Here is a 24,215-nt window from a genome sequence, read left to right as displayed (position 1 = left end):
CTCACAATTTCTGTGTTGAATGGTCCATTGCACATATCAAAGTGTGCATAATAACCTATATTATAAATCACTATATTTTTTCAAAGCAGAGAACAAACAGAAGTTGTTGGGGTTATGTAATTAGTGGTGAAAGAATACACAAGTTTGAAATAGGACAGCACAAACTAGATCCTCAAGGAGGAATGTCACTAACATGAGTGTGGCCACAGGACTTGACACCCCAACTGAGCATTTGTGGTGTGACTATAAATTACTGAGGCTAAATCCACAATCCAGAAATTTGACCTTGTTACCTCATGAGTTTGGCGAGTAACATCAATGCTTGTCCAAGTTTAGAGCACTATGTCTGCAGGTAACCATGCAAATTCACACTGGCCCACATGCACAGGCCTCAGAGAAAGCAGAGAACCAAAAAAGGGCCCTAACCAAAAAATGCTGAACTATGTGCCCCTCTTTTTAAATCTTTTCTCCCTGGGTTTCCTGGGACAAGAGGAGAACACTTCAGTGTACTGGTTTGTGATTTCTATGTGTCTGGATGTGTAAACAAAGGAAGAGATGACTGTGGAAACACCAGTGATCACTGGAAACTTAGGTCACCAGCAGCTTTTTCGTGGCTCAATGATTTCTCCAAATCAGTGAGGCTATGGTTTTGAGGAGACTTGACAATAATGCAGCAGACCCTGTTTGATACCCACCCGGGTCCTTGGACTCTTTAATCAGTAGAAATTGATAAGAGGCCAAATGAGGAATTCAGGCAAGGCTTTACTAGGACTCATGATGCAGCAGGGCGGGGCGGGGAGGGTGATGGGGAGGCTAAGCTGGCCCCTTACATGGGGTGAGGGCGGATCGGTGGGTGGCTCAGGAGGCTTGGCTTAAGTGGCCTGCCGCCCCCTTGGTGGTGCTGTGTGCAGGGATCATGTGCAGGACCCCGCTTTCGCTCTTGGCACCTCAGAAGTGGCAGCTGGGTTTTGGCCTTTTTGTATCTTGCTGTTCATAATTTGCCCCAACTGTACATGCGTGCGGTTATTTTTGGTCCCTTATAATTTCTTTGTACTCTGATGCTGGAGGGGACATTTGTCCAGGTGCAAGCACTCTGGTAAAGGATCCCAGGTCCCAGCCTATCTCACATGCAGGGAAATGCTTAGTGTACCCTGAAAGCACTGGCCGCCATTCCATTCACTCATTTGTTTATTCATTCTGCAGTTATAGCTCTTTCTATGTGCCTAATGGTATGCTAAAAACTGAAATTACAAAGATTTTTTAAAATTCAGAGCAAAAAAACAGGTACTCTCCTCTAAAATTTATAAAGTTTCACTCAGAAAAGAGTCAAAGTTCCTAGCAAAATAAATGCACAATTTGGTATTGCTTTCATGTGGGCAACCATCAGCCTAATATGGCATTATATCAACTGACCACAATTCAGGTACTAATTTCTCCGGAGCTGGAGCTGCCCCACCCAAAAGATTAATACATAAACAACCAAGCAATTAAATAAGGCAACCAGTTGAAAAATTTGTTCAAAATATGGAAATTAAAAACACAGAGAAATCATATTTGTTTGAGGACCTAAAGGATCCAGATATAGTACTTGAGTTGCCCAAGAGGTCGGGGAGGGTCTCTTTTTCAACGCAGGAAAATTTCATTTTCACAGTTGCATTGTGAAAATAACTTACAATGCAAAAGATGCCCTAATTCTGCCATTTGCAAAGAGGAGTTCTCTGAGGGTTATCTGCTACCTGACCTGTCCCAGGCTCACACCCTGTCTAGACCAAGCTGGCCATTATCAGCAACCTTTAGGTATTAATCAAGAACCTACTCTGATCTGCCTAGCCTAACAAGCAGGGTGTGATAGAAGATGCAAGAGGAAGAGGAAACTCTGTTGCTCCAATGATTATAACTCTAAATAAGGAAGCTTCAGGCTTGATACTCTCCATTCCATCTGAGAGATGGCTGAGATGACAGGGTGCTTTTCAAGCTCTTGAACAAAAGAATCCATTTTTTTCTAACTGCTTACTGAACAATCTCTCTGACCCCTGATGGAAGGGAAGAAGCATTTGAAGCCCTATCACCCTGAGGGGTCCCTATCAGTAGGTCCAGGTCCATTCATAAATTTCAGTCTGTCTAATAGAACCCTAAGATGACCCTCCACCACACCTTCTTGCCCAAGGCTCCTGTGGGCATGGAAGGAGGAGGGCCGTTGGTTGTCTCCTCTTCCCAGCCCCCCATGCAGTGTGCCCCACCTACTTATAGATACGTGGTCAGCTCCAAGGAAATGACAAGTGGTCTTATTCCTCTTATTCCTCTTTTGCATAAGGATTAGGAGCAAGTACTTCCAAAGGAATATAACATTCTTAGAAAGAAGAGACACTCAATTGAGAACCATGCCTAACCCTGACCTCTACCTCTGCTCTAAACATGCCCTTGTAGGGAGCTCCATGGCCATGGTGATACAATGGTACCAGGTGACCAGGCCCACGTGATGGAACGCCTGACTTAATCCATTCATTGAACAAATACTCACTTACGTACACATCTGCCATGTTCCCGGATTTTCCAATGCTAAATTTTCTGGCCAAACCATTTAAGAGTCTAATTCCCAAGGATGAAGTGGTAACAGGGACAGGAATGACACAGAGATGTGCAAGTTATGTACTGCACAAAGGTACTCAACCAAGGAGGTGAGTAGGAATTGAAATCTAGCCCATGCTCCTTTTACCAAGCCGGGTACCCATGGGGCTACATCTGCCCAGGGGAGTACACCTTTCCCTAATGTACAAAAAAAAAATTTCTAGTCAAACAGAGGCCCTATGCTATACAACATACTATAGTACCCCATTATGAACTTTATCCCCAACAGATGATGTAATTTGCTATTGTTCAGTCTCCCCATCTGTAAAATAGGGACAATAGCACTTCTTTGTGTTTTATGCCTTGAGATAGTCATTGTAAGAAGCAGACTGAGCTCACTAGAAAGAAGGTCTTCAAAGAATGTAAAACTCATATTAAATATTAGACTTTATTTCCTCACTTTGTCCCAAGAAAGTGCTACTTACTAGCTATGGGTCATCCTATGATCAGAGAAGAAAATAAAACTACTTTGTAGCCCTTGCCAAGGAAAGTTAATGAAAACTCTTATTCCACTAGCTATGTAACGGCCATGAGAAAGACCCACCTAGGACTAGCTGCACAGCTAAATGCCTATTCAGGAACCCAACGGAAACTTCAGATCAATTCTTCATCAACTGTGCTCTCAAGTTTTATATGAAAACAAAGGTCATAAACAGGACTACTAACCAATTTTCGCAAAGAGATGGAGAAGAAGGGGACTTTCTTTCCTTGAGAGCAGACAATGTGCCTCTCTCATCCTTGAGTTTCAGGGCCTGAATTGAACAGTGGTTGTTCAATCAATGTTTGTTGACATTTGTGCTGAGTAGCCCAACATGAGCTTCCAAGTGGCTGATCTCCCCTTCAGCGGAGAGATGGGGATCCAGATAAAGGATTAGGAGGGTCCTAAATAATTCATATGGAATCATCTAATTTGGTTAAACCTACAGAAAAGGGACTTAAATTTCCATGTTTAGAAACTTCCTGTATCTAATCTAAATCTTGCATGTTCTTATTCCAGCATTAATAGCATCAGAAAGCACGGCTTTGAAGCAATCATTCTGATTCTACTGATCCAGACTAAAAGGTTGACCTTTTAAGGAGTACAAATTTAACTATATGAATATGCTCCTTTCAACTTCTAAATGAATTTATCTTTCCAGGTAAAAATCTAAACGAACTAATGTTAGTGTCATTCGGTCATTCTATGACCGCTTGCTCTAAGGACAGTGTTTCTGAATTTCTTTTTGCCCAATTCATCATTCAGTTATAGACTGTATCTTCAGCCTTGAAGGCCAACAGATGGCTTGCTAATTATCTAACTTAAAGAACACGTCACGACAGTAGTAAAGAGAAAGCAAGTCCTGTGGTCCCCATCTTGGCGGCTGGCAGAACCTCACTATCTGAAGTCAGGCTGCTCTTTTCTTCCTCTGATTCATTTCTCTCCTGAGAGTTAAGGAAGCAGTTTGCAGAGGTAGATTCTCGTGAACAACACTCACCTGGGCTTTAAATGCGTTTCCTCTGGTTTCAACAGCATCAATTCCTGCAGCACACACAGTAACTACTCAGCCACTGAGTGGCTTCATTATTCTCCCAAGCAGATGGCTACTTAGGAACGTATTTACCGCCACCTTGTGGAACCAAAGCAAACACACTTGTAAAAAGCCTGTTCTATTCAATTTTTTGTCACTCGAAATTTTTTTCTCATTTTTTATCACTTTTTCTTCTCTGGGAAGGAGCTTCCGTGCTGCTCTTGTTACAGGAAGCATCTCGCACCTGGCAGGGAAAAAAACAATCCTGCTTGCTTCACGGACTGTCATTCTTGGTCAAAATGGAGCTATGACATACGGAGAGCAAAAACTGCCATTCCCTGGAAAGCTCCTAAGCCTCACCGACAGTGCCAGGAATTGAACCATAATCCCAGATAATTATATTTACAAGAAAGGGCCTGCCCATAATCTCCCCAAAAAATAATGTTATTCACATGTGTTTCGTATAGAGATCCACATACATTGGTGTAGCCATGTTTGGATTCTAGTCTTAGGCTAGAAAATTAGCCTGACCTAACAGAAGTGTTTAAAGTTGCCTGCCGTACAATATATCACATCACTTGCTTTCAATGCAAGGCATGGTCTGGTTTATTTTCCATTGCATTTTTCTGTTGCAAAGACATTTCTATAGCGGTATATATCTCTATAGATGGCTTTAAGGGAAGGGCTTAGAAGTAAGACTATACCCATGTTTGGATAAACATATCTATCTGTTTTACCTCAGAGTGAACTATCTCATCATGGGAAAGTTTAAGTCTGTTAAATATACACCAAAGTTTTTAAAGGGTTTGATTATAAGCAATGTGTCTGTTTTTAAAAAAATACAAAACCTTTTCACTTTGGAAGAAGCTAGTTTTGTACAGTTCTTCTTAGCAGCTACGATTTTTAATATCTGAGTAGATAACTTATATTACTGCAGCTTTGGCCTGAACCAACATAATGGTTACTAAAACTATACAACGTGGGCATTAAATCTGAACAGATACAATGTACGAAGCAGCTAGAACCGTCTTTCAGCAAAGCTCCTTCTTTCATGAAACCTACTATTTTTACTGGAAGAGAGAACTGACTCTAACCAGAGTTGTGATTTTCTCAGCACAAATACCTTTACAAGGCCTAAGAGATTCTGGAGTTGAAAGTTCAGTAGAGGAGGAGGGGAAGAATGTGGGGCTCTCTCAGAAAAGCTCAGGAATCTCGTAATACTAATGTAAGAACATCTGGGAGGGAAAAAAGTGTGACACAAGGCAGGCCCCAGAAAGGGAGCCAAGCAAATGCTTTTTCCCATGTTGGTCAGGAGCCCTGTAAGTTTCAGTCTCAGGTTTTCAGAGTATGGTCAAAGCTAGGAGGGAACATAACAGGTCAAAAGTCCCAGGAGTGGAATAAGTAATGCAAGGAAAATAAAGTTTAAGAGAACAACAGATTGAAAAATAAAATGCATTCTTGATATTATGCGATAGGCCCTATTTTTTTATCTCTAAGTCCTCAAGAAGAGAAATAAAAGAGAATCCAACTGGAAGTAAGAAAGATCCATGAGCTCTATTCTGAGGAAAGGAAGTAAATTAGTCACCAAATATTTATTCAGAATGTTGTGGTGGCCATTGGTGCTGTTCATCAGAGTGATCAGTCTCCCAGGTTCAGGGGAGAATTGTACTTCCTAGCTCCCAGGTGATTGGGTGAGGCCATGTGACTGGTTTTGGTCAATGAGTAGAGAGCAGAAATGACATGGGTCACTTCCAGGACAGAACACTGACTTGATGCAAGACTCAAGTTCTCTATTCCATGTGGCACAGTGGCCTGTAATTCAAGGTGGTAGCTGCTTAGCCACCCTGGGTCTCTGAGAGAATGCGCACAGCCCCTTGGCTATCTGCACTGAACATGTAATGTAAGTGAGAAACAAACCTTTATGGTTTAGGCCATTAACTTTTGGGAGATGTTTGTTACTGCAACATGATGAAGCCAATCCTGACTGATACACACCCGCAATAGAGGCAATATGCTTGTCTTTTTGAAGTGGACAAAGGTGTGTGACATGTCCTTATATTCAGGCAAAGAGTACCTGAAGCTTGTAGTGGAAAGGCAGGGAGGGCATTGTCTAGTGTGAGAAAAACCTTACATTTAAAAGCAGCTTTCTGTCTTCTCAAAGGAAGACTGAATTCACCTGCCAGGTTATTGTTACCTTATTTTAAGAAAAACGCCAAGATGTGCCCTTTGGTTACATTAGTGCAAATCAAGAACACTCCCAATGGTTGTTAGAAAAGAAAAAAGAAAAAAAAACTCTAATTTAATTCAGCTCTTTTAGGGAAAGGAGTTAAGCCTAGATTTGGAAATGTCTAATTGTTACACAGAGTTGAGTCAATGCTTATTACAGATAAAATACACATTCATAAAATGTCACTAAATTTGCTGTACTTTTTTGCCATTTTGTATCTTCTCAAGCAACAGATATTGAAAGTACAAGCCAGAGCGTGGGGGCGGGGGTCCATTAAATTGTCTGACTATAAAAGGAACTGTTCCTCTACAAGCACTGAGGAACCGCCAGTTTTAAGCAACAGATTCTTACTTCATTTCTAAGAAGGCTGGAACTGACAGTACAGTCAGTGTCCTGGATGCAAGGTGGGGATGAAAACTCCTCCACAGAACACCATTCCTGCTTCATGCACCACTGCAGTTCTGCTACCTGGTGTATATGAGACCCGCCATCTTTGAATTTCCTGCCCTCAGACTAATTAATATTGACATACACATATAGGCATGTCCCTACATATAGGTTCATTCTAAAGGCAGATTTTGAGAAGATCAGAAATGAGACAAACTTGAAAGACCATAAACAAGGTCACCCATAGACAGACCTGGCCAAGATAGTTAAGATGCCACTTCAGTCTGACTCTTTTATCTTATGGAATTCAACACCAAGAGGCAAGGCTTTCAGTCCTAGCTCCAGCTGGCCACGTGTAAGTAAATGAAAGCAAGATGCTGTTTGCCACACTGCGTGAATGTGTTTAGAGCTTGGCACCAGCAAATTTATGTTCTATTTTTGTAAACCTGTTTGTAAAATATATCCTCTACTTGACCAAGAGTATAATGATGTCTACAGCTAAAACTACCAACAAGAGGACGGTCTAAGGATTTCAGAACTAAACAAGCTATTGTTTTGTTGGTTTTCTTAATCTACTGCTTATTGTATTTAGTGTCCTCCTCATAACAGGCACCATATTAAATGCTTTTTATTGTTTATTGTCTTTATTATACACAACATCACCTATATAGCATAAAATGCTATTGTCCCCATTTTAAGGAGGAGAAAAATGAGGCTTAGAGAGGTTAATTAAACTGCCAAGGTAATTAGTTAGCACCTTAACTGAGATTCACAAACAGGTCTGTCTGTTTTCAAAGCCTGAGTATGTATTTCATAACACCATTCTACCTGACTACTTTCCAGAAACTGCAGCCATCTGGTTTAGGGCATCGTGGACACTCTTTGATCTTTTATAAACATTTCTCATTTGGAAATGTTGACTATTCATGTCACCTTCAAATAAAGGAGCATCAAGGAAGTCAGAATTATGAGATCATAGACCTGGAAAAGGCCTGAAAGCTGAACAGTGATGTGCTGGACTCCATCACGCACTAACAAGAGGTGGACAAGTCAGTGACTATAACTCAGTGTAACCATCTCAACAGCCAACTGGACTGTAGACTCTGAAATGAGTGTTATTTTCCGAAGTGAACATATGCTTTAATGTATCAGTTTTCAGGTGTTTATTTTTAAAATCAACCACTTTACTGAATCATCACACCTTGCATGTGCATTGTAAACAATAAATCCAAACATCAGTTAAGGACAACACTACGTTACTAATTGTATCGTAACCAAGATAAACCATTCTTCATCTGAAAAAACTTTCCCATCTTCATCATATAATTTTTTCAATGACTAGAACATTGTCTTTCATTGTGGACCTGTATATTTATATATATTTATTTTATGTATATTTGGTAGATTGTGTGTGTGTGTGTATTTTTACTGGTCAAGTCATTTTAAAAATCACTAGTCACTTCTCTGTGTTTATGATAAAGGATGTACCTTCTCATCAGTAGAAGTCATTAAGTTATTTGGAACCTTTTCAATTTTAAATAAATGTTGATATTTTCTCCCTCTTTTTAAATAATTATTTGCTTTGAATTCATCATTAATCCATTTATATTATTCTTACCCAAGTACTTCTTTTAATTTATTTATTTTATTTATTTTATTTATTTATTTATTTATTTTTGGCTGTGTTGGGTCTTCGCTTCTGTGCGAGGGCTTTCTCTAGTTGTGGCAAGCGGGGGCCACTCTTCATCGCGGTGCGCGGGCCTCTCACTATCGCGGCCTCTCTTGTTGCGGAGCACAGGCTCCAGTCGCGCAGGCTCAGTGGTTGTGGCTCACGGGCCTAGTTGCTCCGCGGCATGTGGGATCCTCCAGACCAGGGCTCAAACCCGTGTCCCCTGCATTGGCAGGCAGACTCTCAACCACTGCGCCACCAGGGAAGCCCCCCAAGTAATTTTTTAAAAACAGAATTCACTTAATATTTGTGATCAAATCTGATAATCATTGTTTCATGCAGTCCCCACTGAGTGAAAAATTATTCAGTATATGAACAAATAATTAAAGCCAAATCGTTAGTTTTTATGCATTCGAAGTATTTTTTAGGAACAAATACTCATACTAAACATAACCTTAAGCTTAAATAGATCTCTTAATTTCATAGAATATTCATATATAGTAATAAATGAAAACTATATGAATATTTGCCATTTTTTACTTTCTCAAATTTCTCTCTGGAAACTTTTTAAATTTAAGAAATTTGTTAAAGTAGGTTAAAGCATGCTACTTTTCTCTTTTCTTGTAAATTGTATTCAGAAATAACATACATAAAGAAAAGTTCAGAGACCATAAGTATAACACCCAATGAATTTTCATAAAATGAAGAGACACATGTAACTTGCACCCAGATCATGAAACAGAACATGACCAGCACCCCAGAGCCTCTTCCCAGTCACAACCTTCTGAGAGTAACCACTAAGCTGACTTAACCCCATGGCTTCGTTTTGTCTCTTTTCATATTTCATATAAATGGGATAATCCAGTATGCACTCTTTGTGACTGTTGCCTTCCTTCAATATTGTGCCTCTGAAATTCATCCCCATCATTGCATACAGTTGCAGTTTGTTTATCCTCATTGCTGTATAGTACTGTATTGTAGAATATACTACAATTTATTTCTCCGTTACACTGCTGCATGGCACATGCATACACCAAAACATTATGCCTATTTATCTAAAATTCAAATTTAACAGAGCCTCCTGCATTTTGCCAGGTAACCCTAATCCTTGCCAACACTTACCATTGTCAGTAGAAGTGCCTACTTTCTTTAAAAAACAAACTAAAACCACTTGCTACCCTTGTAGAATTGCATCTACAAAATAAAAGTGAACATTTAACAGTTGTTCAGTTCATTTGAATGGACAGGGAAACTGGTTTGTTCAGGAGTATCTCTTTCTCCAGAAAAAAAAAAGGTCCATTTTCTGTAATGAAGTATGTCTTTTAGCTGTCTACATTTATTAAATCAACTGGAACATGGCCAAGTCTTTATTTTTGATGTGTAAACAGTCTTAATTGTGTTAACAGTTTGCTTACAAACATAGATGTTGTAGTTATAACAATGTTTATTATTTCAATGAAGTCCTTTTATTCTTCAAAGCATATTACAAATTACAAATTAATTAAGCCCTACAACAGCCCTTCACCACCACCCCAGAGAAAAAGGGAATTCAGTCCCAAAGTCAAGATATGAACCAACTGATCACAGAGTAAATTTCAAACCTAAAACCAGAGATCTGGTCTCCATGTTCCAAATACCAAGCTCACATCAAGGGAGAGCATTAATATTCCACCTAACAAAAACTATTGCCATTCTGCTTTTCCATCTAAAAATGGGAAAGAGAGTTGGGGGTCAGGGAATGCTGAACTTTCAACAAACTGCTTATTTTTTTCTTAGATATAAGCGTCATCAGCAAGGTTTCAGCCTCAGTAAAGTTCTGATTTGTTTTTTGATTCTAAAAATGTGTACGTATCAAGACCACCAGGTTCAGACAAGCGATAGCCACAGAAAGCCAGAAAAATATAGATTCGTGAAAATTTAGGGGGTGTCCAGAGGAAATTCTAATATTAAATTCCAAATGATCATTTGCTGCGGAATTCTGAATTAGAAATATTCTGCTGTTATCTTCCAGTGTGATTACTAAACTAGTACTGAAAATTACAGAACTAGTACAATAAAACTGGTCTAAATTTCTCTCTTGACTTTCCCAGCCACAAAAATCTTGGCATGGGGGAACACTGTCCTAAAATGATTATTGTTCAATCCAGATCCTGAATGAAAGTGAGACTCTGAGGTTGCGTTGGGAACAGTTGGGATATTTCTGGGGAAAGCATTTCTGTCTAATTCCATATTTGTCTTCAAATATTAACCAATGATTTATGAAACTTTCCTTGACAAGTAATATTTTAAAAAATAGAAATTGTATATTTTCCAGAGTAGTTTTCACCCTGAATTATCCCCTTAGTTCCTCTGGAAATATCTTCATCAAATTGCTTACGCTAAAGACTTTTGTCCCTTTCTTTGCGCTACTTTTCTATTGAATGAAGGAAAATGGCCATTTAAAATGTAAAAATGTGAGTCTAAGTATGATTGGTGGCTATGTACTGAAAAACAAAAGCGTGAGATCTAGAGGACATACAATTGGGGGTGACAAAAGATAAAGTTTTGTTCACAAGTGCAGAAAGTTAGACAAAATATATTCTTTAAATTAAATGAGCCAAAGATACACTATTGGGTAAGGAAGAAAAGTTGGCAAAGAGCCACAGAATTAAAAAGGGAGAGATTTTTTTAATGACGATCTTTACACAGTCAACTATGATCCAGTATGGACAGAGAAAAATACGTTTATTTTATTAAGTAGACAGCTGTTTAGCTGAAAAGGGGATTTTTAAGAGGTGAATTAGTGATGTGCCTTCAAGTCCATGAAAGGTTTGAAAGGTTCCTATTTACCCCACAAAACTGGTCATCCTCCCATGACCCCCACCCCTGCCATCTTCCTCATCTCCATAAATGACCCATCCATTTCCTCATGTCACACACCCAGGAGTCATTGTTAATTCTCTCTTATCCTCATTCTTCTCCTCATTCAATCCATAGCCAAACATTGCTTTTTCTATCTCCAAATTATGTCATAAATTGGTCCACCCGTCCCCATCCTGACCTACACCTCCCCCTGTTCAGGCCCCCGTGATAGCATCAGGGCAGCAGCCTCCTACATGCCCTCCCTGCTTCCACGCTGTCCATCAACAGACCATTCCCCATGTAGCAGGCAGGGTACCTTTTAAACTCTTATTATTAAATCATATCACTTCCTGACCTTTTTTTTTAATTAAAAAGACAACTGAAAAAAAAAAAAAAAACCCCGACTGTTCAATCAAACTTCTTAGTACAGCCCACAAGGAACTGCACTAGCACCATCAAGATACATTCGCTGAATAAATAATACATACAATAAAGGAGGATTTTTAAGGGAGACTCCCAAGGAATGAAGTAAGCCCAGGAGACTAATAGCAAAAGATGGGTAGGGAGGCAGGAAAGATGATCCGTAAGTGTATATGTTCTAAGCAGTTCATTGCCTGGTCTTTGTGATCAACTCCCAGAGAGGCCCCTGAAACTCTTCTATCTTCAGACATCGTCTCTGCTTGCCCTCCCATCCCACTTCCCAGACTCCACACTCTGGTTCCATTACTTCAAGGTAGTGACTGAGGAAGCCAGAGTCTTTTGGGGGTGTTATCAGCCAGTTCCCTGGGTGCCAGGGTCTCTCCCTGCTGGTTGGCACCCAGCATGGGGGCTTCTTGGTCTGTGGGGATGGTGACTGCTGGGCTGGACCAGGTTCCTAGACACCGGTGATATCACGAGCCTTCACGGGGCCGCAAGTGGCTGAGATAAGACCAGGCAGATCTCAAGAATAACAGAACATTGTGCAGAATTCCCTGTGCTATACAGTAGAGGTCCTTGTCAATTATCTATTTTGTATATAGTAGTGTGTATATGTTAATCCCAAACTATATGAGAAAAGAATCTGAAAAAGAATGGATATATGTATATGTATAACTGAATCACTTTGCCGTACATTTGAAACTAACATAACATTGTAAATCAACTATACTCCAATATAAAATAAAAATTAAATTAAAAATTAAAAACGAAAAACCAAAGAAAGAAAAGAATCCAGAGATTATCGAGAAGTCTTTTCTCTTAGCTACACCTTCACTAATTCACACTGAGACGAGATTAGACACTAACCCCAGAACCATGTCATCATCTACTATTTGCCATCTGTTGTTTATAATACTCTTCCCATTCCTAACATTCCTGTGTGTTCAGTTATTCTCAATTATTTGCTTACCGTTTTTGCTTACCGTTGTATAACTTGAGTTAGGGAATCCCTCCAAGTATGTCACTACAGTTGGGTATCTGAATTGGGAAAACACCAATTTCAGTTAAATTTTGGTATGCATCAGGTCAACAGTAAGCCTCGCAAAATGCTGCCCTGACAAGTTTAATTCCTATCTGAGTGTACTGTGCCTTTTTAATGCCATCCTTCCAGCAACAGAAACTTGACATATAAATGTTAGGACTAACAAATATAATTTGTGCAGGCGTGTGTGACAATTATATGATTTATGTGTCGACAACTACAGGAAGGCCTATTTCAGTTAAAAAAACAATAGCATATCATTAGAACTAATGTAAAATTACAAAACTAAAAAAAGCAATGCAGGAAGGACTGATTAATAATCATTAGTGTCAATTTGAAAATGTGTTTTCAATTCTTGGACTGTCTCATAAGAACAACAACAACAAAGTAAACAAATTTAAAGGTGACACTAATAAATTGTGACCTGGCCAGATATATTTTAAGTACTGTTAGAAAACAAGGACAATCTAAATATATTTATTTAAAATCAAAGGTTGCAACTTGAGAAAACAGTGTAAACATCACATGGAAATAAAAGAAATCAGACAGGAACTTCATTTTTATTCCCTACTGTCCTTTTAGATGTGCTCTGTGGGGCTATTTCTTCCCATGACCCTAGAAGAAAACTTGATCAGCCCCCTTTATTTTTCTGGTCCCTTTTATACAACGTGAACAGCTTGTACTCCAACTCACATAGCAGTGTCAGTTTCAGATTTAAAATGCCCCATGACATGTAATAGGTAAAGCTTTCATCTTGTTTTAGATTTTAAAGAATGTTTCATGACCCCCAAATCTGATCCACTGCAGAGAGGAAGGCTGCAGTTGGAGGAGGAGATGCTGCGGGCACATTCTCTCTTTCCCCATCTAGATCTTCCATTCCTCTGCCCGCATCCGGTAGCCCTCCAGGGTTGGAGCAAGGAGAGGAGAAGAGAAAAGGAGGCAGGGAAGTTCTTGGATGCTACTGTCCAAGAACAGGACCACGGTGCTCTCTGGACTTGACATTTGTTTAAAGCTGACTTTCTTTCTCTTGAATATTTCTGTGGGTTTTTCAGATACCTTTTCCCCCTATTGGTAGGGATTTTGTACGTGCAGTTCCTTCCATCTGGGCAAATGATTCTCTAGTCCAACTGGTTGCTGGAGCCTTTTCCTGCAGCGAATAGACTTCAAGTGGCAGGCCTCTAGTGTCTTTCTGTTGAGGAAGCCATGCCCCTCCAGATGGAATCCTGGGGAGGAAGTGAGACAACCCTACTCTGGTTTTCTCTCGTGAGAAAGCCTGGTCCATAAGAAACACTCATGGGTCCTGTGCTCCTACAAACCCTGAATGCAGGTTGATCCCAGGGATGCGGGAAGCTCTCCCGTGGTTCATCATCACAGCAGCGGGGCAGTAGGTCACTCATCCTATAGATTTCTAAATTTGAGTCCAACACCAGGTCGCTCTACCTACCAAACTGCAGGGGCCACATATTAAGCTGTCCAAATTGTCCCATTAAAAATCAATCTCCCTGGGCTTTAGGTAAGAGACAACCATAGCTCTCCCCCAAGGCTGGGGAGGACTTGCAGCACATAGACAGATGGTTTTAAAAATCCTCTCCTCTAATCTCCAAAATCTGTCTGTTATAACCTTAATGTGGGTGGGAAGGATACAGGATTAATGAGACTGGGCTTTGTCCATATCCAACCTGTTCTTCACCCTCATTTTGGAATTATATACATGGATATACATATATATGTATATGTATATCCATGTATATATGTATATGTATACACACACACACACACAGTTCTCCCTCCTCCCTAGGTATTCGAGGGGGATTGGTTCCAGAGCTTCCCCTGGATAACATAGTCCACTGATGCTCAAGTCCCTTTTGTAAAATGGCATAATATTTGCATATAACCTACAAACATCTTTAAATCATCTCTAGATTACTTTTATTTTTTAAATTAAGATTACTTTTAATACCTAAATACAATGTAAATGCTATGCAAATAGTTGTAAGTACACAGTAAATGCTGTGTAATTAGTTGCCGAGTGCAGCAAGTTCAGGTTTTGCTTTTGGGAACTTTCTGGAATATATTTTTCCAAATATTTTTGATCCGCAATTGGTTGAATCCATGGATGGAAGGCATGCAGATATGGGGGCTGACTGTATATTAATTATGAGGGGTGGACTTTAGCCAGTATTTCCATTTTAATAACCTGCTGCACTAATTTTTTTGAAACATTCACTGCTGAGGCTGGTTAGACTCTCCAGGTGAATCAGTTGCTATATATGCCTGGGGGGAAACATGTTGCCATAACATACTAGAACGTGATTCCACAGGCTATCAAAATGTCAGCATAGGTCTACTGGAGGCAAAAGGAGAAATTAGATTAACTTCTTAGACCACTCCCAACTCCAGTGCTATGATCATGACCAGGTGATTCAACAGAACACCGATGGAAGAGCCTGTAACTCAGCCCCAGGTCCATCCCAAGACCACCACCAACTCCATCTTTACTGCTCCTCTCCTCTAACACTGGCAGGCTCCCTGTTTCCCAGGGAGCTAGGAAACACACCAGCTGACTCCAAGGACACGTTCACAAGTTGAAGACAAGACCAGGCTACCAAACACCTTGGGCAAACAAGAGGATAACACCAGCAGCAGCCACAAAAACTGGGGAACAATGAACGTTCTTATAGCCCTGGTACCCTCCTGAGGAGGCAAATGGAAGTTCTGGTATATTCAAGCCCCTACCTTATAGTCCTGAGAGTAAAACTCTCTGAACCTTTGGTGGCCATATAATTTATCATCCATAATGAGGCAGTTCTGAACAACTTGTATGTGGAATCTAAAAAAAAAAAAAAAGTACAAATGAACTTATTTACGAAACATAAATAGAGTCAGATGTAAAAACCAAACCTATGGTTACCAGGGGGAAAGGAAGGGAGAGGAATAAATTGGGAGATTGGGAATGACATATACACACTGCTTTTTATAAAATAAATAATTAATAAGGACCTATTGTATAGCACAGGGAACTCTCCTCAGTACTCTGTAATGACCTATATGGGAAAAGAATCTAAAAAAGAGTGGATATACATATATGTATAACTGATTCACTTTGCTGTACAGCAGAAACTAACACAACATTGTAAATCAACTATACTCCAATAAATTTTTTTTAAAAAATGTCAAGTCCTTTATCAAGTGTCTTTATTGGTGAAAGAACAAGTGCAAATGGGTTAACAGTCTGCATAACTCACTGCCAAACCCAAGACCAAAAACTCATGTCTGAGAATTTCAATGTGAATACCCTCATTTGATTTTTACATGAAACCACATAATTACAGGATTCCTGCATCTTTGGAAAATACTAGATCTTCCTAATTGATCTTTTTCTCTTAATGCAGAGAATTTGCACTTTTAAATCTTCCACTTTCAACTGTTACAATCATTTTTAAAGGGTTTAAGCCTAAGCTATTAACTATGGCTTCAGAACATCAGTCTGAAAGATGGAAAGCAGAAATATGCTTTATGTATAACATATCTCAACTAGATAAGAAGAAAACAGTATCAAGTGTAATACCCACCACTGTTAGACAGTTTATTTCCTAAGCCTTACTGAACCTTGAACTATAATCACCTAAAGAAAATTCTGGTGCTATATTTCTCATTGTTATTTTCTTAAAATAAATATTATATGGATCATTTATTTCAGATGACCTTTAACATCAAGTTACTTTTCCTTTATGCAATGTGTGACTATCATCCAAATGACCTCATTAATCCTATTAAATTGGAGGGTTTTGATTGAGAGGCTTGAATAGGGAATGTTTTGTCCTTTGAAAAGGATAATGGTTTATTAATATCAGTGGCTCAGTTTCTGAATTAACATGGAATGGTGTGAATATTTCACATATATACAGCTCATTAAATGGATAAACATAATCACCATTCCATACTAAAGTAGCAAAAGGTTGCCCAAAGAATAAAAATTCATTTTCTTATTTATCATTATCTTCCTCAGCCTTTCTCCTTAAATTCTACACATACCTTCCTGTAACATTTGTTCTCCAGTTGTTAGGAAAGTTCCACTTCTCCCTCATAAATGAGGAGGAAAAGTACCTTTTTACTTTAACTAAAATTTTACATGGTATTTTACAATTTTCAAAACATTGTTTATATGAGTTTGCCCATTTAAAATAGCACTTTGTGAAGGTCAAAAAAAATTAATTTTCAATGGTTCAATGTAATATATCTCATTGGATCCTTACAACCACCTTGTGAGAAAGATATTATTATTGTTGTTTTACTTATTAGGCTGATTTTTTTTTAAAACATCTTTATTGGAATATAATTGCTTTACAATGGTGTGTTAGTTTCTGCTTTATAACAAAGTGAATCAGCTATACATATACATATATCCCCATATCTCCTCCCTCTTGTGTCTCCCTCCCACCCTCCCTATCCCACCCCTCTAGGTGGTCACAAAGCACCGAGCTGATCTCCCTGTGCTATGCAGCTGCTTCCCACATTTGGTAGTATATATAAGTCCATGCCACTCTCTCACTTCGTCCCAGCTTACCCTTCCCCTTCCCTGTGTCCTCAAGTCCATTCTCTACGTCTGCATCTTTATTCCTGTCCTGCCCCTAGGTTCTTCAGAACCATTTTTTTTTTAGATTCCATATATATGTGTTAGTATATGGTATTTGTTTTTCTCTTTCTGACTTACTTCACTCTGTATGGCAGTCTCTAGGTCCATCCACCTCACTACAAATAAATCAATTTCGTTTCTTTTTATGGCTGAGTAATATTCCATTGTATATATGTGCCACATCTTCTTCATCCATTCATCTGTCGATGGACAGTTAGGTTGCTTCCATGTCCTGGCTATTGTAAATAGAGCTGCAATGAACATTGTGGTACATGACTCTTTTTGAATTATGGGTATATGCCATCTACCCATATGGGTATATGCCGTCATCAAAAAATTTACAAACAATAAATGCTGGAGAGGATGTGGAGAAAAGGGAACCCTCTTGCACTGTTGGTGGGAATGTAAATTGATACAGCCACTATGGAGAACAGTATGGAGGTTCCTTAAAAAACTAAAATTAGAACTATCATACGACCCAGCAATCCCACTACTGGGCGTATTAGACTGATTTAGAAAGGTTAAGAAATTGACACAAAACCATTTAGTAAAGTGCATGCCCAATATTTAGGTCCCAAATCTTCTAATTCCAAATTCTTTTTTTTTTCCTACTATGATGTGTTAAATGCAATACATAGCTCAGGGCTTTCAAGGTGTCTTATGCAGAACGTTCAGGGTCTAAACAAGCGCAAGAACCACTGAGATTACCTTTATTTAAGTGCTGGAAAACAAATTATAAGGACAAGGAAAAGAGAAGCAGAAGGAATATAAAGAGTTCTATTGTATTCTTGATCAGCTGGGACTATCAAACCCCCCTTTATGGGTGGAATCAATGCACAGAACTACATGGCCTCTCAGACCATCCACTTCCCCTTTAATTTGTGTTTCCCTTTTTCAAAAATGGATTTTTTTTTTCTAACTGATGTAATGATGAGGGTTACATCTAACTGCTGAGGGTCAGTTCTTCATAGAAAAAAGCCAGAATCATCTAATTCATCTTTTGAATGATCTTGACTCACACATGTCACTGGTCCTATCAACACACCAATGGTTACCAAGTAGAACCAGCGTCGATAACCTGCAAGGCAGACCTGCCAGCATTTTTAGGCTGCCTCCCAAGAATTCAGACTCACAGGTAGCAACAAGCTCATAAAACCTGAGTGTTCAAGAATTGGAAAATAATAGATCTGAATCAATCTGACATCTTCTTCAAACCTTCTCCAAATTCTCAGCCCCTTCTCTATCACATCCCCCATAATAGAAATCCAGGGCTGCACAGGGAAAGAAATGAAAGTTCAGATGCATCTTGTCTACTCAAACAGAAGGCATCATTTGCTAACCTGTCACTGTATAAATAACATACTCTCTTCCACTAAGAGATCCCTGCTCTGAAGAAATGTTAAGAGTGACCTAGCCTTTCACATCTGGACAGCACATCTTGGCAATGCAATGTGAGAGAATGGTCCTCAGAAGATGGAAACATATTTAGAACCCTCACATTACAGGTAAGTTAAGCACGAAAGGAAGACCTAAATTCGCTTAGTAAACTAAATTGGTAAAATATGTTCTATCCCGGGGGGGTGGGCATAGTATATATTGATACCCACCTACTCAAGAAACCTCGAAAATTCCAGAGTTGTTAAAGTGACAGACTCAAGATACAGAGAAAGCTGATAATTCTGAGCACAATGCATTTTACTTCCAATTTTCATTTTTAAAGACGTGCTTGCCTGACTTTTTTCAGACGTGTCTAAATTTCTCTGCTCCTGGACCCTGAAGATGAGTACCAAATGTTTATGGCAGGCTAAAGTGACTGTACCTTTGGAGGATAGTTCCCCGTTTCTTATTTAAGGCACTAGTAATTAATCTGAACTGTCTTTTTTCAGACATAGAAAAGCCAGATTCTCCTTTCCTTCCTGTCCCCTCCCCACCCTTGCAGGAGAAATGGGGAATACTTTTCCTGTCATCATAACCTTCTTGGATTTTTGAATTGTATTTTCTGATGAATCTGTTAAAGCTTCAGGCAGTTTGAGATCTGAGGTATCTGAATGGCAGGAAGTGATTTACTCAGATTTATCCCCAGAGAACAAAGATTGGAACACAATAGTGATTTTATTAATAATATGAACACAGATTTTCTACATACAAATCACATCAGCATATGTTTCTAGGCTCAATGCCCAGAAGGTTCCAATTTAGACTAGAAAGTAAAAAAAAAAATCACATTCAACAATCTTATATTGTAGATTTGATATGGAACTAGTGAATTTTATTCAACAAAACCATTCACCTCTAGGGAAAAAACCTAGTACAATAAATTGACTAAACCCAAAATATTCTTATGGCAAATTGTTAAAATAGTTTCAAAGAAAAATCATGAATAAAATAACATAAGAATTCTCCCATAAAACACAAGTCTTAGATTCATGCTAATTTGTGGTGGGTTTGACATTTAATAGTACATTTCTAGTTAATTGCTTTACCAAAATCTCCCTCGGGCCAACTGTCCGGATAATGCATTCCTTGCTTTTTAGTCAAAGAAGGGAGAAAGGGGCGGGGGGTGGGGGGGGGGGGTGGGGGGGGGGAAGCCTGACATCTAGGCTTCTTCAAATTATTTACTAAAAAATTTTAAGCAGCTCTGAGGTTAAGGATCTGAGCTCATTATTTATTTATTTAGAAACATGCATCTGGATCCTACTAGGTGTCAGAGACCAATAAAGCCCTGCCTGCCTTTAAGGAATTCACAGTCTAGTGGGAGAAAATGGCATGTAAACACTTACAATACGATGTGTGAGTGCTAGCTCCAGTACCAAACACTCCACAAACAACTCCGTTCAGGACGGTTCTCATCACCTCCAGAGATAAGGCGATTAATAATAGTGTCTCTGTACACAGGAAGCACAGGACTCTCTCATACACACTTTATAGCATTATGTTAAGGCTAGAGTTAACAATTCAGATAGATATTACTTGCTCCACTTCACAGATAAGAAACACAGCTTTACCTTGTACACTATTGGTGGGAATATAAATTGGTGCAGCCACTATGGAGAACAGTATAGAGGTTCCTCAAAAAACTAAAAAGAGCACTACCATATGATCCAGCAATCCCATTCCTGGGTAGATATCCAAAGGAAATGATATCATTCTCTTGAAGCAATATCTGCTCCCCATGTTCACTGCAGCATTATTCACAATAGCCAAAACATGGAAACAACCTAAGTGTCCACGAACAGATGAAGGGATAAAGCAGTGTGGTTTGTAAATACAATGAAATATTATTTGGTCAGTAAAAAGAAGGAAAGCCTGCCTTTTATGACAACATGGATGGACCTTGAGGGTAATATGCTAAGTGGAATAAGTCAGAGAAAGACAAATACTATTTGGTCTCACTTATATGTGGGATTTTAAAAAGTGAAACTCACCAAAGCAGAGAGTAGAATGACAGTTGTCAGGGGCTTAGAGGTGGAGCAAATAGGGACATGTTGACAAAAAGTGCAAACTTTCAGTTATAAGATGAATATGTTCCAGAGATATAAGATGGAAGTGTTAACTAACCTTATTGTGGTAATCATTTCACAATTGTATACATAGATCAAATCATCACATTGTACACCTTAAACTTACACAGTGTTATATGTCAATTATATGTCAATAAAGCTGGGTGAAAAAAACTTGCATTTCAATTCAAAAGCAGCCATAGATGATACATAAATTAATGTGCATAGCTGTGTTCCAATAAAACTTTATAGACACTGGAAAAAAAAAAAACACTGAAGTTTGGAATATTTAGGTCTTTGCTGTTCAATGGGTACAGTTTCAGTTATGCAAGATGAATAAGTTCAAGAGATCTGCTGTACAACATTGTTCATATAGCTAACAATATTGTATTGTGCACTTAAAAATTTAAGAGGGTACATATCATGCTTAACATTCTCACAATGATAAAAAAAAATTTTAAGGAAAAAGGAAAAAAAGAGATCTGCAGTACCATGGGGGGTGGAGGGAAATGGAAATGAACTCAGTATCTCGTGTCTCAATGACAGTGAAGGGAGAAAACAAATAGCAAAGTACAATGTCAATACACAAAATTCGGTGTATTTTCTCCACACCAACAGTGAACAATCAGAATTGACATTTTTTGACTAATGAATTTTTTATTGAAATATACTTGACATACAATACTATGTTTGTTTCAGATATTCAGAACTGAAATTTTTAAAAATACCATTTACAATAGCACACAAAAATGGAATAATTATAAATCTAGGAAAATATGTACAAATCTATGACCAGAAAAATATGAAACAGTGTGGAAAGAAATCAAATAAAATCTAAGTAAATGGAGAGATATTCTTTAAAAGAAAAAAGAAGCATATTTAAATCAGTTGTCTAAAGCCACATAGCTAATAGTCAGGAAAGCCAATACCTGAAGATCCTCTGGCTTGACATTCGTGCTGACTTAACTAAGCTCTGTGCAAATGTCTCATTGTGGATAAACCAACCTTCAGTAGCCCTTTTGTTGTATTATTGCAAACTGCAAAATATTGTTTCACCAAGGGAAACCCTTACTGAATTCTCAAGACAATTTGCTTTTGGAAAATTATAACTCTTTATTCCACCAGAGCATGAATTATAATACATTACATAGTCTTAGGACCTAAGGCTCCATTTTAATGTGAGAGCTAGAAGAGAAGAACTTCTAAACACCTGGAAGTGCCTTTTTACCTTATTCTAGAGTAGCTCCCTTATGTATCCCAAGATATCTGAAATCTCCTGCAGCTATCTCCTGAGCTCATGTAAAACTAACCCTGAAGAGAACCATCGGGGTTTGTAGCAGAAGTTTAGAAGCAGGTTGGTTAGATATTTAACTAGCTGAATTAGATGTTCAATTAGTTAAACTGTTAATTCACAGGTTCAGATGAGACAAGGCTTCCCTCAGTGGGTCCACCCATGACTCAGTTCCACACTAAACCAAGCTTACAGACAGGATGGAGCCCATCATGTGACCCTTGGTCTCCAGTCACAGAAAAACTTAGAGACCATCTGACTGGGAGGCCTCCTTTCCCCTGCCCAGGACCCCAGGGCATCCAGGATGTCTTGGAGACCTCTCTTCAACAGACCTAGACAGCCATCAGCAAATAGGTCCACCTTCTATCTTGACTGGTTTCTTGAGAGGCATTTACAGATGGGTCATCTGTTCCCTTTAAATCCTATAAAATGTTTCTGAGTATGCAGTGCAGGGTACAGCCACCATTTTCTAAATAATTACACATAGTGATTTCCTTACCTTGCCCTAAAGGGGAAAATGTACACACCTGCAGCAAATTCACTAAATGTGTGCTCCCCAGTTATGCTTATATTTAGGACAATATATTCTTTTTCATGTCTTAAATATGGCCAAGTTAAAGTCTACATTGTTTTGGCAACTGAAGATACTACTAAGTGAGAGAAAAAGAATTTTGATTGGTTTCATCCCATAATACTTATAAGGGAAAAGTTTTCCACCTATTAAGACAGGAGTATTACTTCAGTGTTTCAACTATTAGAGTATTATTTTCCAGTACTTTTTTCCTAAAGAAAAAACAGGTCTCATAGACCTCACCCTTCTGTCCCTTTCCACTAATAGTAGAACTATCAGAGGTTTAGTGTTTAATCTGGTAATTGAGTTTTTGGTTGTGCAGGTGTTGGAGGATGTAAGGATGATTCTAGCACAAAAACCGGTTGGTCCATTGATGGAAACAGGGATCATAGGAGGAGAATCATTCTGAGGTGAAGATGAGAATCAGAAGCAGAGAAAGATCTAGACTGGAATCATAGATTTGGGAGTTATTATACAAAAGATGCTGAAGTGGGGTCTAGAATTTCTACCTCCCCCTGCCACACACACATACTCAAAACATAGGCCTGTCCTTGCCTATGTAGGTGAGGCAGAGACCTCATTCTGATCAGTGTGTTGGACAGATCTTGCAAAACGCTACATTCCTAGTTCATACATTTGCACCGTACATGGGATGGAGCCAAATGCATGTAGTCGTGCTAATTCAATTGTTCTCACCCTAAGACTAAGGCATACCCAAGCACATCTGAGAACAGGCTATGTGCACAAGGGCCAAAGGAGTCACAGGGGAAATTACCAAGGTTAATTGATGCTAGGTCCATTTCACGATAAGAAGCCAAATAAGAGAGGAAGATTTCTGAATAAAATATGTGCCTGTTGTGCAGATTACCCTGCCAGTCTTAGGGACACATGCCTCATGTCCTAAGTTGAGACAGGTTTATTAAAAGGAAAGAAACACCCACAGATACTCCATGGTGCTTTGAGAGCACAGATGGAGCCACGCTGGGGCAATGGCTTTCTCAGAACAACCTCTGTGCAGAGCTGAGCACCATGAACAAGAGCCACCAGCAGTCTTGGCATGAGCTTTGCCAAGCCTCACTCCTGCAGTAGGCATCCAAATTGGCAGTGGTGTCTTTTCTTTTTAAGATTTATTTTATTATTTATTCATTTATTTTATTTATTTTTGGCTGCATCGGGTCTTAGTTGCGGCACGTGGGATCTTCACTGAGGCATACGGGATCTTTTGTTGTGGAGCGCAGGCTTCTCCCTAGTTGTGGCATATGGGTTTTCTCTCTCTAGTTGTGGCATGCAGGCTTAGTCACCCTGCGGTATGTGGGATCTTAGTTACCTGACCAGGGATCAAACCCGTGTCCGCTACATCGTAAGGCGGATTCTTTACCACTGGACCACCAAGAAAGTCCCAGCAGTGGTGTCTTAACAGGTGAGAATTAACGATGACATTCCCAACACAGACCCTAAAACCTTAATACCAAGTATCAGGGTCATCAGGAAAAACAAT

Source organism: Eubalaena glacialis, chromosome 9, assembly GCF_028564815.1.
Source record: "Eubalaena glacialis isolate mEubGla1 chromosome 9, mEubGla1.1.hap2.+ XY, whole genome shotgun sequence".
Taxonomy (NCBI): Eukaryota; Metazoa; Chordata; class Mammalia; order Artiodactyla; family Balaenidae; genus Eubalaena; species Eubalaena glacialis.
The sequence above is the reverse complement of the archived record's forward strand: the minus strand, read 5'-3'. Positions refer to the sequence as shown.